General features: G+C 42.5%; 1 pseudogene; it reads left to right on the forward strand.

Annotated features, from left to right (window-relative positions):
* Positions 1 to 135: 135 nt before the first annotated feature.
* LOC102835969 lies at positions 136 to 14,480 on the forward strand (annotated as a pseudogene).
* The last annotated feature ends 824 nt before the right edge of the window (positions 14,481 to 15,304 follow it).

Below are 15,304 nucleotides of genomic sequence, written 5' to 3' on the forward strand. Positions count from 1 at the left end.
CACATGTTCCTTTTCGACACCATTTCCGAATTTCCGGCACGGTAAGGAGATTCAAGAAACGAAAAATAAGTAAATCTCATTGCGCTTCTAACTTTGGATAAATATTAGAGAGATCCAATATTTGGAAGTCTTGCAATGGTGTTTTCCTGGCGAGAAGATTTGGGATCCAGGCGTTTGCTGCTCTCGTTTCTGTTCCTCGCAGCCTGGAAGGTGGGGAGCGGCCAGGTCCACTATTCAGTTCCAGAGGAGGCCAAACACGGCACCTTCGTGGGCCGCATCGCGCAGGATCTGGGCCTGGAACTGGCAGAGCTGGTGCCGCGCTTGTTCCAGTTGGATTCCAAAGGCCGCGGGGAGCTTCTGGAAGTGAATCTGCAGAATGGCATTTTGTTTGTGAATTCTCGGATCGACCGTGAGGAGTTGTGCGGGCGGAGCGCGGTGTGCAGCATCCATCTGGAAGTGATCGTGGACAAGCCGTTGCAGATTTTCCATGTGGAGGTGGAGGTGAAGGATATCAATGACAATCCTCCAATTTTTCCACTGGCAGTAAAAAATCTGTTTATTTATGAATCCAGACACCCTGGTTCTCGGTTTCCGCTAGAGGGCGCATCAGATGCAGATATAGGAACTAATTCTCTGTTGACCTATGGGCTTACCGCCAATGAGTACTTTACCTTGGATGTTAAAAGAAATGATGAGGAGATAAAACATCTTGGACTTGTGTTGAAAAAACTTTTAAACCGAGAAGAAACTTCTGAGCATCATTTAGTAATTACAGCGGTTGATAGTGGAAAACCAGAGCTCACTGGCACAACTCAACTGAAAATCACTGTACTAGATGTAAATGATAACGCTCCAACTTTTGAGAAGATGATTTATAAAGTGAGATTATTCGAAAATGCACCAAGTGGTACCCTGGCAGTGATTGTTAATGCTTCTGATTTGGATGAAGGAGTAAATAAGGACATTGTATATTCTTTCAACACAGACACATCCGCAGATATTCTGTCGAAATTCCACTTAGATCCAGTCAATGGACACATCATTGTAAAAGGTAACATAGATTTCGAGGAAATTAAGTCATATGAAATCCAGGTAGAAGCAACGGATAAAGGAACTCCCCCCATGGCAGGTCATTGCACTGTTCTATTGGAAATTGTGGACACCAATGATAACGTACCTGAGTTGATTATCAAATCGTTATCAATACCTGTGTCAGAAGACGCTCCACTTGGCATAGTTATCGCTCTGATAAGCGTGTCGGACCGTGACTCGGGTGTAAACGGACAGGTAACTTGCTTCCTGACGCCTCTTATTCCTTTCAAACTGGTGTCCGCCTTTAAGAATTACTACTCGATGGTGTTGGACAGCGCCCTGGACCGCGAACGAGTGTCTACCTATACACTGGTGGTGACAGCGCGAGACGGTGGATCACCTTCGCTGTCGGCCACCGCCAGCGTGACTGTACAAGTGGCTGACGTGAACGACAATGCGCCCACGTTCCCACAGCCCGAGTACACAGTGTTTGTGAAGGAGAACAACCCTCCAGGCAGCCACATCTTCACGGTGTCGGCACGCGACGCGGACGCGCAGGAGAACGCGCTGGTGTCCTACTCGCTGGTGGAGCGGCGGGTGGGCGAGCGCGCGCTGTCTAGCTACGTGTCGGTGCACGCCGAGAGCGGCAAGGTGTACGCGCTGCAGCCACTGGACCACGAGGAGCTGGAGCTGCTACAGTTCCAGGTGAGCGCGCGCGATGCGGGCTTCCCGCCTCTGGGCAGCAATGTGACTCTACAGGTGTTCGTATTGGATGAGAACGACAACGCGCCGGCACTGCTACCGCCTGCGTCTGGCGGCGCAGGAGGCGCAATAAGCGAGTTGGTGCCTAGGACCGTGGGCGCGGGTCACGTGGTGGCAAAGGTGCGCGCGGTGGACGCAGACTCGGGCTACAACGCGTGGCTGTCATATGAGTTACTGCAGATGGCGGGCGGCGAGCGCAGCCCGTTCCGCGTGGGTCTGTACACAGGCGAAGTGAGCACAACTCGTTCCCTGGACGAGGAGGACGCGCCACGCCAGCGCCTGCTTTTGCTGGTGAAGGACCATGGTGAACCGCCACTGGCAGCCACAGCCACAGTGCTGGTGTCGCTGGTGGAGAGCGGTCAGGCGCTGAAGACATCATTAAGGGCGTCGTCTGGTGCAGCTGGCCCGGAGGCTGCGTTGGTGGATGTCAACGTGTACCTGATTGTCGCCATCTGCGCGGTATCCAGCCTGCTGGTGCTCACGCTGCTGCTGTACACGGTGCTGCGTTGCTCGGCGCCGCCTACAGAGGGCTCATGCGGGCCGGGGAAACCTGCGCTGGTGTGCTCCAGTGCGGTAGGGAGCTGGTCATACTCACAGCAAAGGCGGCAAAGGGTGTGCTCTGGGGAGGGGCAGCCCAAAACGGACCTCATGGCTTTCAGCCCCAGCCTTCCGCCTTGTCCATCTGGTGGAGCTAGAGATGATCAGCTGGATGTGGATATTGATCTTTCTTCCAAAGTGAGTAACTTACCTATATTATTTCAAAATTCCGCTTTCTAAATCTCGGATATCTACACTTCAATTTAAATCATTCAATATTAATTATGCATAGGATAAGCACTGGTGTGAGAACTAGAAGTTTGGTGGTTCCAACCCACCAGCAACTCCGTGGGAGAAAGAAGAAACTTTTTGCTCCCCCAAAGATTTAAAGTTTCGGAAACCAACTTGATGGCACTTAACAAATCTTTTGTTTACAGTAATTAGAGGGTTTTTAAAAAAGGAGTCCTGGTGTGGCACTGTGGCAATGTGCGCCAGACTGCAAAGTCATTTGGACTGCAAAGTCGGCGGTTAAGCTCACCAGTTGCTCCTCGGAAACCCTATACAGGGTCGCTATGGGTTGGAACCGACTCGATGGCATTTCAGAACAACAACAAAGTGTAATTAAATTATCTTTAGATCGTGTGATTAAACCACAGGTCAGCGGTTTGAACCCACTAGCCGTTCAACGGAGGAAGATAAGGCTTTCTGCTCTCACAAAGATTTGCATTCTCAGAAGCCCTACACAGGGTCACTATGAGTTCTTACTGACTCCACAGCACGTAACAACAATGACAATACTTTTGAACCAAATGAGTAACAAGTAATGACACCCACAAGTGTAGATTTTGTTGTGGTTAGTAAATGGTGTAGTGGAATTACGCAATTGTTAGAAGTTTGGGTTAAAACCTATCTCTTTTTTTCTTGGTCGAATTGTGTTGTTTAAAAAATTTATCTCCAATTTCAAATTTCTGGATATTAACTTCCGAATAATGCTGTAATAACTTTTGTCACTGTTTTATTTGGACTTCCTACAAGATGGTTTGATGGTTGTGTGCCACCTAGTTGATTTTGACTCATGTTGTTGTTAAGTGCCATTGAGTCAGTTCTGACTTATAGAGACCCTCTATAGCGCTTCAGAGGAGCAGCGATGGGTTCAAACTGACTACCTTATGGTTCGCAGCCCAGTGTTGATCCTACGCTGCCACACTTAGGCTGTAAATTTTTACGTGAGTCTTCCACCGAGAGACTGGTAGATTAAAACTATTGACATTGAGTTTAGTAGCCCAGCTCATAATCCACAATGCTGCCAGGTCTCCTGGCTTGTGTGGCGCTGTAGGGCAAGCACTGGACCGCAAGGTCAGCGGTTCAAACTCACCAGCCGCTCTTCGGAAACCCTATAGAGGTCCGCTATGAGTCGCAACCGACTCCACGGCACTTAACAACAAAATGTTAGTCCAAACATCAGTGGTGCATTTATGAGTTAATTCTAAATACTTAGGGTTCCTTTTGTTCTGCTTTTACACCTTCACTTTAAAATATTAGTTTATTAAGCCTGTTGTCTTTTTTACTTTCTGGTGTGGCGCTGTAGGATAATGCACTGGACCGCAAGGTCGATTTGAACCTAAAGGTGGGCGGTTCAAATTCACCAAGCGCTCACTCCTCGGAAACCGATACAGGGTCACTATGGGTCTGAACGACTGATGTTGTTATTGTTGTTAAGTGCCGTGGAGTCGGTTCCGACCCATAGCGACCCTGTACAGGGTTTCCGAGAGTGTAAATCTTTACGGGAGTAGAAAGCCTCATCTTTCTCCCGCGAAGCAGCTGGTAGTTTCGAACCGCTGACCTTAAGGTTCGCAGCCCGATTCGTAACCACTACGCTACCGGAGCTCCTGAACGACTGATGGCACTTAATAATAACAACAGCATTTGCTTGTATGGAGTATCAGTTTCTTCTTTCTACTGGAATATGATTTGTTTTAAACCTGTGCTCTCATCTTGCAATACTGTTTATTGCCTCTAGATTTTCCAATTGCTTTTTTAAAAGTTTTTACTGTGAATTGAGTGAAAGTTTACAGGGCAGATCCTCAGTTTACATTCAACAAATCATATACTTTGTTTCATTACAATGATTATAATCCCCTCCATGTACCATCAGTTAATAGTATTTCTCTCTATTCATTTTAGCTCTATTTCTTTTTTAAACAGTCAGGCATATATAATAATTTAAATCACCAAAGGGCACATTCTGCAAGCCTGTATCCTGGTGCCCGCTCCTAGTCCTACTCTTTGCATGAATTTAGAGTCCTCAACTGCTCCCTCTCTCCATGTCCCCATCTCTGCCTCCATCTCTAGTTGTCATTGCTTCCCTGGACAGGGTCCCACATTCTGCTTGTGCTCTTCTCCCTTGATGGCCTTAGGATCCTCTATTTCTGGACTGTAAGAATAATTAACTCCCCCATTCCAATAGCTTTTTAAAAAGCAAAATAATAATTTTATTGCTTTTAGAATTGTTATCTTTGCCATATCAGTCTTTTACTACTTTTATTATTAAGCCTTGGGGAAAAAAAAGTAAATGAAAATGTAATACTCTTGCTAGTAAATAATCATTTAGAAAATATTCTTCCAGCTAAGAATATTTTAAATCATGTTAAGGATTATTTTCATCCTTAATAATTTGTTGAAAGTAATACTATATATACTAATTTTTAAACTATGACTACTAGCAAAGTTTATTAATCATTAGCCTCTTTAAATACAAAACTAAGGATGTGGCACTTTAGGATAAGCACCAGACTGCTAACTGTAAAGTTGGTGGTTAAAACCCAACAGCTACTCCTTGGAAACCCTACACAGAGTTACTATGACTCACACAGACTTGACAGCACTAACAACAAGTTAAACCAGTGGCACTGCTAGTGACATTTCTCTGAATAACACCTTGTCTGGCTACGTCAGTCACACAGCAAGTACACCAGGATATGGATACTTGGATTTCCAACTCCAACTTTTTTTCTTGAAATTTTTGACTAAGAAGACTTTTGGCTAACAAGACATTTTGGATACTTTGAAGTTCTTCTCTTCAGAGATGTGTTGGTGCTGTAACAAGTGAGTACTGACTGTTCTTGTTGAGTGCCATCAAGTTGCTTTCCACTCACAGTGACCTAATATGACAGAGCAGAACTGCCCCCATAGGGTTTTTGTCACTGTAATCTTTATGCAACACTATAGAAAAAAGAATAGAAAAAGATGTTTATTGGGTAGTTTATCAGTATTTAAGGAGTCCTGGTGACTCAGTGGTTAAGCATTTTGCAGCTAACCAAATGGTTAGCAGTTCTAATCTACTCAGCAGCTCCATGAGAAAAAAGCCCCCTTTGCATATCTCATTTATGCATTTTATTGTTTTGCAAAATAAAGTGAATGGATAGGGAGTATTTTTCACTTTCTTCCAGTGTGTTTGACACCTATCAGCATTTTGTATAAAGCTACAATTTGAGTCCCCAAAAGTGAAAGTGTGAAAGTTATCTAATTCATGTTTTGATGCAGATTTTTTTTTGCAAATGTGGCATTTCATAGGATAACCTAAAGATAGTTTCACGATATTAATTTCTTGTTGTAGACTAACATAGATGAAAGAAGGTTATGATCATTAGAGGGAAAACATGCTTGAAGATGGATGGCCATCATTACATTCTTCTATATTAAGTTTGTTTATACCAGGAAAGTGTATTGTGCTCTATTTATTCAGAAGTCTTCATTGTACATTAAAAAACAAAGTATCTCAACGATCACGAATGCCTTGAATTAGAATGAAAATGAAGTTAAAACTTACGTTTCCAATTTGGAAATTGAAATATATGTTAACTAAGGGAATATCTAAAGGGAATATTTTTGTAACTCTACACAATTACAGAGGCGACTGAGACTTCATACTTTACTGACATTTTAAGTGTATCTACAGCATCTGTTCTTATAAAGAACTAAACTTATCTCCTTTTGGAAAATTTCTCAAATGATTCATTCATTCTGACTAAAGTCATGACTAGCTGTTACCATCATAAATTAACTAATTTTATCAAGCAGTATAGATAACCAGGACAATTTTTAAGGGTAAATGCTCAGCAAATATTAGAGAAGTATCCCTGAGCTATTACACTATTAAAAGACAACTTTTTCCTGTCAACATTTATATTACAAAAAAGGAGGGTCAGATCTCATAACTTGGACAAACTTGAAGGACATTATGCTGAGTAAAATTTCTTGTTGTTAAGTGCTATCGAGACTCATAGTGACCTTGTGCACAACAGAACAAAACACTTCCTGGTCCTGCACCAGCTTCACAATGGTTGATACACTTGAGCCCATTGCTGCTACCACTGTGCCAATCCATCTTGTTGGGGGTCTTCCTCTTTTATGCTGACCTTCCACTTTACCAAGCATGATGTCCTTCTCGAGGGGCTGGTTCCTCCTCATAACATGTCAAAAGTATGAGAGACAAAGTCTGGCCATCCTGGATTATAAGGAACATTCTGGCTGTACTTCTTCCAACACACATTTGCTTGTTCTTTTGGTAATCCATGGTACTTTTAATATTCTCCTCCAACATCATAATTCAAATGCATCAATTCTTTTACTGTCCTTATTCATTGTCCAACTTGCACATGCATATGGAGTTATTGAAAATACCATGGCTTGGGTTAGGTGTACCTTAGTCCTCAAAATGACATTTTTGCTTTTGAACACTTTAAAGAGGTCTAGTGCAGCAGATTCTTGACTGTTGCTTCAATGGGTGTTGATGGTTGATCTGAGCAAATTGAACTCTGTGACAACTTCTGTCTTGATGTTGTTTATTGGTCCAGTGGTGACGATTTTTGTCTTCTTTATATTGAGTTGCCACCCATACCGAAAGGCCGTGGTCTTTGATCTTCATCCATAAGCATTTTAAGTCCTCTTGGCTTTCGGCAAGCAAGGTTGTATTATAGGTTATTAATGAGTCTTCCTGAAATCCTAATGCCACGTTCTTCTTCCTACAATCCAGCTTCTTGAATTATTTGCTGAGCATACAAATTGAATAAGTGTGGTGAAAGAATACAAACCTAGCAATACCTTCTTTAATTTTAAACCACTCAGTGTTCTTGTTCTGTTCAAACAACTGCCTCTTGGTCTATATACAGGTTCCTCATGAACACAATTAAGTGTTCCAGAATACTCATTCTCTGAAATGTTGTCCGTGGCTTGTCATGATCCACACAATCAAAAACCTTGGCATAGTCAATAAAGCACAGGTATACATCTTTCTGGTATTCTTTGCTTCAGTCAAGACCCATCTGACATCAGCAATAATATCTCTCATTCCAAGTCCTTGTCTGAATCGGGTTTGAATCTCTGGTAGTTCCCTGTCAGTGTATTGCTGCAGCCATTTTTGAATTATCTATAGCAAAATTTTACTTGCATGCAATACTAATGATATGTTAACCAATCACAAAAGAACAAATAATGTATGAAATCTCTATTGTAAAAAGTCAAGAAAAGGTTTGCATACTAAAATAAACATTCTTTGATGGTCATGGGGGGGGGTGGGGAAGGAGGAGGGCAAGTTATTGACTTAAGGGTAGAATAAGGTTAACCTGGGTGAAGGGGCAGGTAATATACAATAAGAGGAAGGTTGGTAAAAAATGAGAGTCGGGGGAAAACACTGGGAGGAGTGCAAGAGTCAAAGGCAACAGAGGTTGGTACAAATACTGTTATATATACAAAACTATAATAAAAATTTGAGGACTACGATGTGCCTAATTCAAGTCATTCATTGTATTTTTAATAGCCTCATATACTTGTAAAAGTTGGACAATCAATAAGGAAGACAGTGGAAGAAATGATGCATTGAGTTATGGTGTTGAAGAAGTATATTGAAAATACCATTGACTGCCAAAAGAACAAACAATGTCTGTGCTGGAAGAAGTACAGCCAGGATGCTTATTAGAAGTTAGGATGGTGAGGCTTCATCTCTCATACTTCAACATGTCAGGAGGAACCAGTCCCTGGAGAAGGACATCATGCTTGGAAAAGTAGAGGATAAGTGAAAAAGAGGAACACTCCCAACAAAATGGATTGGCACAATGGCATCAGCATTGGGCTCAACAGTAACAACAGTTGTGAGGATGACACAGAACTGGGCAGTGTCTTGTTCTGTTGTGCACATGGTCACTATGGGTCAGAACCTTTTGACAATAGTATCATAATAATAACAGTGGTTTGTGAGTATATTCATAGATAAGCAAGCAAGAGAATGGATGTTGCTTGGAAAGTGGGAGAATATATATAAATTTGACAGAGAATATTTGTATGTGAATAAGGAAGACTGTAGAAGAATTGATGCCTTTGAATTATGGTGTTGGAGAAGAATATTGAAAGTGTCATGGGTTGCCAAAAGGACCAATAAATCCATTTTGGACGAAGTGCAGCCAGAGTGCTCCTTGGAGGCCAGGATGGCCAAACTTTGTCTCTCATACTTTGGACATATTGCCAAGAGGGACCAGTCGCTGGAGAAAGATCTCATATTTAGTAAGGTGCAAGGTCAGAGAAAAAGAGGAAGACCTCCCCAACGAGATGGATTGGCCAAGTGGCAGCAGTGATGGACTCAAGCGTGGCAACAGTTGGCCCAGGATTGGGCAGTGTTTTGTTCTGCTGTGCATAAGGTTGCTATGGGTTGGTACTGACTCAATGGCACCTAACAACAACAACATTTTTACCTTTGCTGCAAATAGTGGTGTATTGGAGTACTCAGGAGGCAAAGTTAAGGAAATGTCCTAGACACAACCAAACATCTTGAGGGGATGAGGCACTGGGTCTAGGTCCTCAGGATATCAAGATCAATTGTTATAACATAATCCACAAAGACAACATTCTACCTACTATTTTGGTTGAGTATTAGCTGGAGTCTTTAAAGTTCATGAGCGGCCATCTCTTAGCTGTACAACCATTAGACTCTCCCTCTCTGGAGGGAAGAAGAGTGATTAAAATCAAAGATGCATGGAAACAATTAGCCTAATGAACTAATGGACCACATGACTATCATTCTCTGCAACACTGAGACCAGAGGAACTAGATGGTGCCTGGCTACCACTATTAATTGCTCTGAAAGTAATCACAATAGAAGGTCCGAGGTAAAATGCGAGAAAAATGTAGACTAAAACTCAAAATCATTGAAAAAATTTCAGGCTTACTGTTCAGAAAGAGACAATGGAACCCTTCAGGCTATGGCTGTTAACTACTCCTAAAGTCTGGAAGGGAACTTACCCCTAAAACTAATTATAATAGGTCATTTATTAGCCAAACAGCTGACAAGTCTATAGGGGTAGCATAACATTGGGGAGGTATGCACACCTTAGAATGATCAACAATTGGAAAACCAAAGGGAAAAAATCAGAAGGCTAGGAAAGAAGGAGGAATGGAAACAGGAAACACAGGTAGGAAGTGGAATAAGTGATGCTACATTGTGGGAATTGCAATCAAGAATATAAAACAAAATGTGCCTGAATTGTTTAAGAGAAAACTGATCTGCTCTGTAAATCTTCAACCAATTCACAATAAAATCAGGAAGAAGAAAGAAAAAGGAGGAAGAGGAGGGGGAGGAGGAGGAGAAGAAGAAGAAGAAGAAGAAGAAGAAGAAGAAGAAGAAGAAGAGAACTCTAAGTCATATATGACCAAATGCCTTCAAAAGAGAGCTGAATGTGATAAATGGCCCAAGTGATGAAATCTTGGTTTTATTGGGTATAAAAGAAGATAAAGATGACTGCCCAATTGGTGTGGTCCTGAAAGCCTTCAAGGATCAGGGAAATTTTAAGTGGTTACAAAATGAGGACAATTGTTTTGTGAAGAGTTTGGGAAATGGTGGGTATTTGTTGGACAAAAGACAAAATGGGTATGTTTGCTTAGTGAAAAAAAATGTTCTTTGGAACAAGAAATTATCCAGCTTGAATAAAACATTCACCGTAGGAGAAAATAGAAGTGTAGGCATATTAAAGACAAGAGAATAGTCAACTATTTTGAAATCATAACACATTTAAGAGACAAAATGTAAGTACCAGGCTTTCTCATGGGAAATGAATGGGTTCCACTGAATAAGCATATTTAGAAAACTTTTTCACACAATCTTTCTAATTCCTTGTTAAAATTTTTCGCACTTTCAACCCGTAGATGAGTTAAGAAAGACGTTGTTTAAATGCTGATGATCTTTGATTCATTTCCCAAATATTTACAAAGTTTCATTTCAATGACTTATTCTTGAAACCAAAGGTTCCCTAAAGTTCAGTTGCTTCAAATCCCAAAGATCAGGAAGGCAAAATCCTAGGATAAAGGGGGTGTCATCTTTAATGACAATCTAGGTCATTCTGCAGAATACAAAAGAATCTGCCACGAATTTACCTAACCAACACTACAGTTGTGTTGTAAATACATAAAATTGGTATGTTTTTCACTGTTGTAAATTTTTGCCTATGGTGAAACTAAGATTCATCCTCTATCAGTGTTACAAGATGTGCAACCTATTGTACAAAATATGGTGCTACTTACTCTGCAATAAGGGCAACAGTAAGCAGAAAAGCTAAAAGTAAAGGTGAATTTATAGTAGAGCATGGCTTTCCAGAACGAATACTGTTTGGAGCCACATGATGTCGCTCTCCGCTTAAAGTAGATCTGACAGAAGGAAGAAAGAAAATCCCTTCTCTTTTCACTAGAAAGGAGCTGCATCTACCATATGGATGCTGAAAAATGGAAGGTGTAGCAACGTTGAACTGACCAGTCAGACAATTTCTTCTGACTTTGAGAAAAGATAACTCAATCGGAACAAAACACTTAGAGCTTACAATGACGTTTTCCTGGGGAAGCGATTCCAGATCCCAGCGTCTGTTCTTGTTTCTGCTGCTCGCGTTCCTGGAGGCAGGGAGCGGCCATATACACTACTCCGTCCCGGAAGAGGCCAAACACGGCACCTTCGTGGGCCGCATCGCTCAGGATCTGGGGTTGGAGCCAGTGGAGCTGGTGCCGCGCCTCTTCCAGTTGGATTCCAGAGAAGGAGGGGACCTTCTGGAGGTGAATCTGCAGAATGGAATTTTGTTTGTGAATTCTCGAATCGACCGTGAAGAGCTGTGCGGGCGGAGCGCAGTTTGCAGCATCCACCTGGAAGTGATCGTGGACAAGCCGCTGCAGGTTTTTCATGTGGAGGTGGAAGTGAAAGACATTAACGACAACCCGCCTGTGTTCCCAGCTATACAAAAGAATCTGTTTATCGGGGAATCCATGCCACTTGACTCTCATTTTTCGCTAGAGGGCGCATCCGACGCAGACATTGGAGCCAACGCTCTGCTGACTTACAGCTTGAGCCCCAATGAGTATTTTTCTTTAGAGAAACCATCCGATGAGATGCGGGTAAAACGTCTTGGGCTTGTATTAAGAAAACTTTTAGACAGGGAAGACATTCCAGAGCTCTTTTTAGTGCTTACAGCCACTGATGGAGGTAAACCTGAGCTGACTGGAACTGTTCAGTTACTCATCACAGTGCTTGACGCCAACGACAACGCCCCAGCTTTCGACAGAACACTCTATATGGTGAAATTACCAGAAAATGTTTCCAGTGGAACATTGGTAATTAAACTTAACGCTTCTGATTTAGATGAAGGCTTGAATGGGGACATTATTTATTCATTCTCAACTGATATTTCACCAAAAGTGAAATCCAAGTTTCACATAGACCCGGTTACAGGAGAAATTACGGTAAAAGGATATGTAGATTTTGAAGAAAGCAAGTCCTATGAAATTCTTGTAGAGGGCACCGATAAAGGACATTTCCCACTTTCTGGCCATTGTACAATTATGGTGGAAGTTGAAGACACAAACGATAATGTTCCAGATTTAGAATTCAAATCTTTGTCACTTCCAGTCAGAGAGGACGCTCCACTGGGTACGGTCATCGCCCTGATCAGCGTGTCTGACCGTGATTCTGGTGCCAATGGGCAGGTGACCTGCTCTCTGACGCCTCATGTTCCTTTCAAGTTAGTGTCCACCTTCAAGAATTACTACTCGCTAGTCCTGGATAGCGTCCTGGACCGCGAAAGTATTTCAGAGTATGCCCTGGTGGTGACGGCACGAGACGCGGGATCGCCTACTCTATCCGTCACAGCCAACGTGTTCGTGGAGGTGGCCGACGTGAACGACAACGCGCCCATGTTCCCACAGCCCGAGTACACAGTGTTTGTGAAGGAGAACAACCCTCCAGGCAGCCACATCTTCACGGTGTCGGCACGCGACGCGGACGCACAGGAGAACGCGCTGGTGTCCTACTCGCTGGTGGAGCGGCGGGTGGGCGAGCGCGCGCTGTCGAGCTACGTGTCGGTGCACGCCGAGAGCGGCAAGGTGTACGCGCTGCAGCCGCTGGACCACGAGGAGTTGGAGCTGCTGCAGTTCCAGGTGAGCGCGCGCGACGCGGGCTTCCCGCCTCTGGGCAGCAATGTGACTCTGCAGGTGTTCGTGCTGGATGAGAACGACAACGCGCCGGTGCTGCTGCCGCCTGGGTCTGGCAGCGCTAGCAGCGCGGTGAAAGAACTGGTGCCCTTGTCAGTCGTCGCGGGCCACGTGGTGGCGAAGGTGCGCGCTGTGGACGCAGACTCGGGTTACAATGCTTGGCTGTCTTATGAGATACTGCCAGCAGCGGGTGTCGCGCGCAATCCGTTCCGTGTGGGTCTGTACACTGGCGAGGTGAGCACGACGCGCGCCCTGGACGAGGCGGACGCGCCACGCCAGCGCCTGCTGGTGCTGGTGAAGGACCACGGTGAGCCGCCGCTTGTAGCCACGGCCACCGTGCTAGTGTCGCTGGTGGAAAGTGGCCAGGCTCTGAAGACGTCGTCGCGGGTGTCATCCGGAGCTGCGGGCCCGGAGGCGGCGCTGGTGGATGTGAACGTGTACCTGATCGTCGCCATCTGCGCGGTGTCCAGCCTGTTGGTGCTCACGCTGCTGCTGTACACGGCACTGCAATGCTCAGCGCCGCCCCCAGAGGGCGCTAGCGGGCCGGGGAAACCCATGCTGGTGTGCTCTAGCGCGGTGGGGAGTTGGTCGTATTCACAGCAAAGGCGTCAGAGAGTGTGCTCTGGAGAAGGGCAGCCCAAGACTGACCTTATGGTCTTTAGCCCCAGCCTACCTCCCTGTCCCAGCTCTGCAGATCTCGTAAGTCTCAAAAATCTTATTTACAGTAATCTTTATTCTTACATTAAATATTGAACGTATTCTTCCATATTTTCTTTTAATCATATTTTATTTAATAACTTTCCCCTTTGCATTAACGACAACCCTCTGTGTTCCCAGTGACACAAAAGAATTTGTTTATGGAGGAATCCAGTCCACTGGACTCATTTTTCGCTAGAGGGCGCGTCGGATGCAGACATTGGGGCCAACACTCTGCTGACTTACAGACTGAACCCCAATGGGGTAATTAATTCATTGTTTTTCATGAGATAAAGTATTTCCAAAATTAAAATATTGTATATAAACACTTTAGGTTATGTTGTAGGAAAACAGTAATATATTTTAGATTTTTAATTTTTCTCATATTGCCTTGTAACAGGGTTATATAGCAATATTTTAACAGGGACCATCCATTTGCCATTTGTAGTTTTCCACTGAATTTCAATTTTCTTTTTTTTTTAATCACACCTAGTTAGATTATTTTCTTCAGTCATATTTTGCAGTGATTCTTTTCATGTTTAATGTTGACTGTGGCATCCTCATGATTAATTTGATATCAATCATTTAAAAAGTGTAGTTTTATGGTTTCATTTTAATAACTTTTATGAATAGGAAAGACATAACATTCTAGAAGTATGATAAAGTACAGTTAAAAATTTCCCTTTCATCTTCATCATGAGGCCATCTAATGCTCCTCTTTGAAGACATCAAATATTTCTTATTTCTATGGTATCCATCAAGAAATTCTTTACATAAAAATAACTCCCCTTCTTTCTTGTATGACATAACACATCTTTTTCTTTTTTTTCTATTGCTTTTTGACTTTTTATTTTCACTTAGCAATATATATTTTCAATCATAACATATCATTACTCAAACCAATTTCTTATTCTTTCATCCAGAATTATGATGCTTAATTGTATGGGTATATCATAACTTGCTTACCTTAACATCAGTATTTAGTGGACTAAAGAGTTAACTTTTCTCAAACTTGCATTTTATTCAGTTGACAAATTACTGGTAAATGTATACTCTTATAATTAAGAAAATCCTAACATATTTAGGTTAGAAGATTTTAGCATTTCTTGTTGTTTCTCGTTTTATATATATATATATATATAAAAGTACCAGGATACAAACAGGAGTTCCCTCTTGGGTTTTTTGTTTACTAATAGAATTGTTTACAAGGAAGTTTTTGAGCCACCATAGACTAAGGCACCCACTATCCATCTCATATAACAAAAATGATTATACTACTCTTTTAAGAAGAAATGTGTGGTTGGCAGGTAATAATTATTCCAAACTTTATATGATAAAATATCAATTCCATTATTATTGCTTTGCCTATTTATTTTATTACCATGTGCATTTAATCCTGGTGTGGATTTGTTGAATAAGCACTGGCCTGCTAACTGCAAGTTCAGTGGTCCAAACCCACCAGCCCTTCCTCAGATACCCTATACAGGGTTGCTATGTGTCAGAACCTACTCCATGACACTAACAACAACTTCTACTATATTATTCATATATTTCTAATATGCCATTACTTTGGTGGTGGTGGGGGTGGGTGTTGCATAAATCTGTGTTTAACAATTGTCAATTTTACAAAATCAAGTTAATTCAGTCTTGAAATATAAACTCCTTGATTTATATTGTTATGATAAAATAAAATTTCTCTTTGTTGCAAAAGGGAGGTGCTCATAGGAAAACAGACCAACCTTTTTTTTTTTTTTCTCTACAT

Source organism: Chrysochloris asiatica, unplaced genomic scaffold (assembly GCF_000296735.1).
Source record: "Chrysochloris asiatica unplaced genomic scaffold, ChrAsi1.0 scaffold00087, whole genome shotgun sequence".
In the NCBI taxonomy this organism is placed as follows: Eukaryota; Metazoa; Chordata; class Mammalia; order Afrosoricida; family Chrysochloridae; genus Chrysochloris; species Chrysochloris asiatica.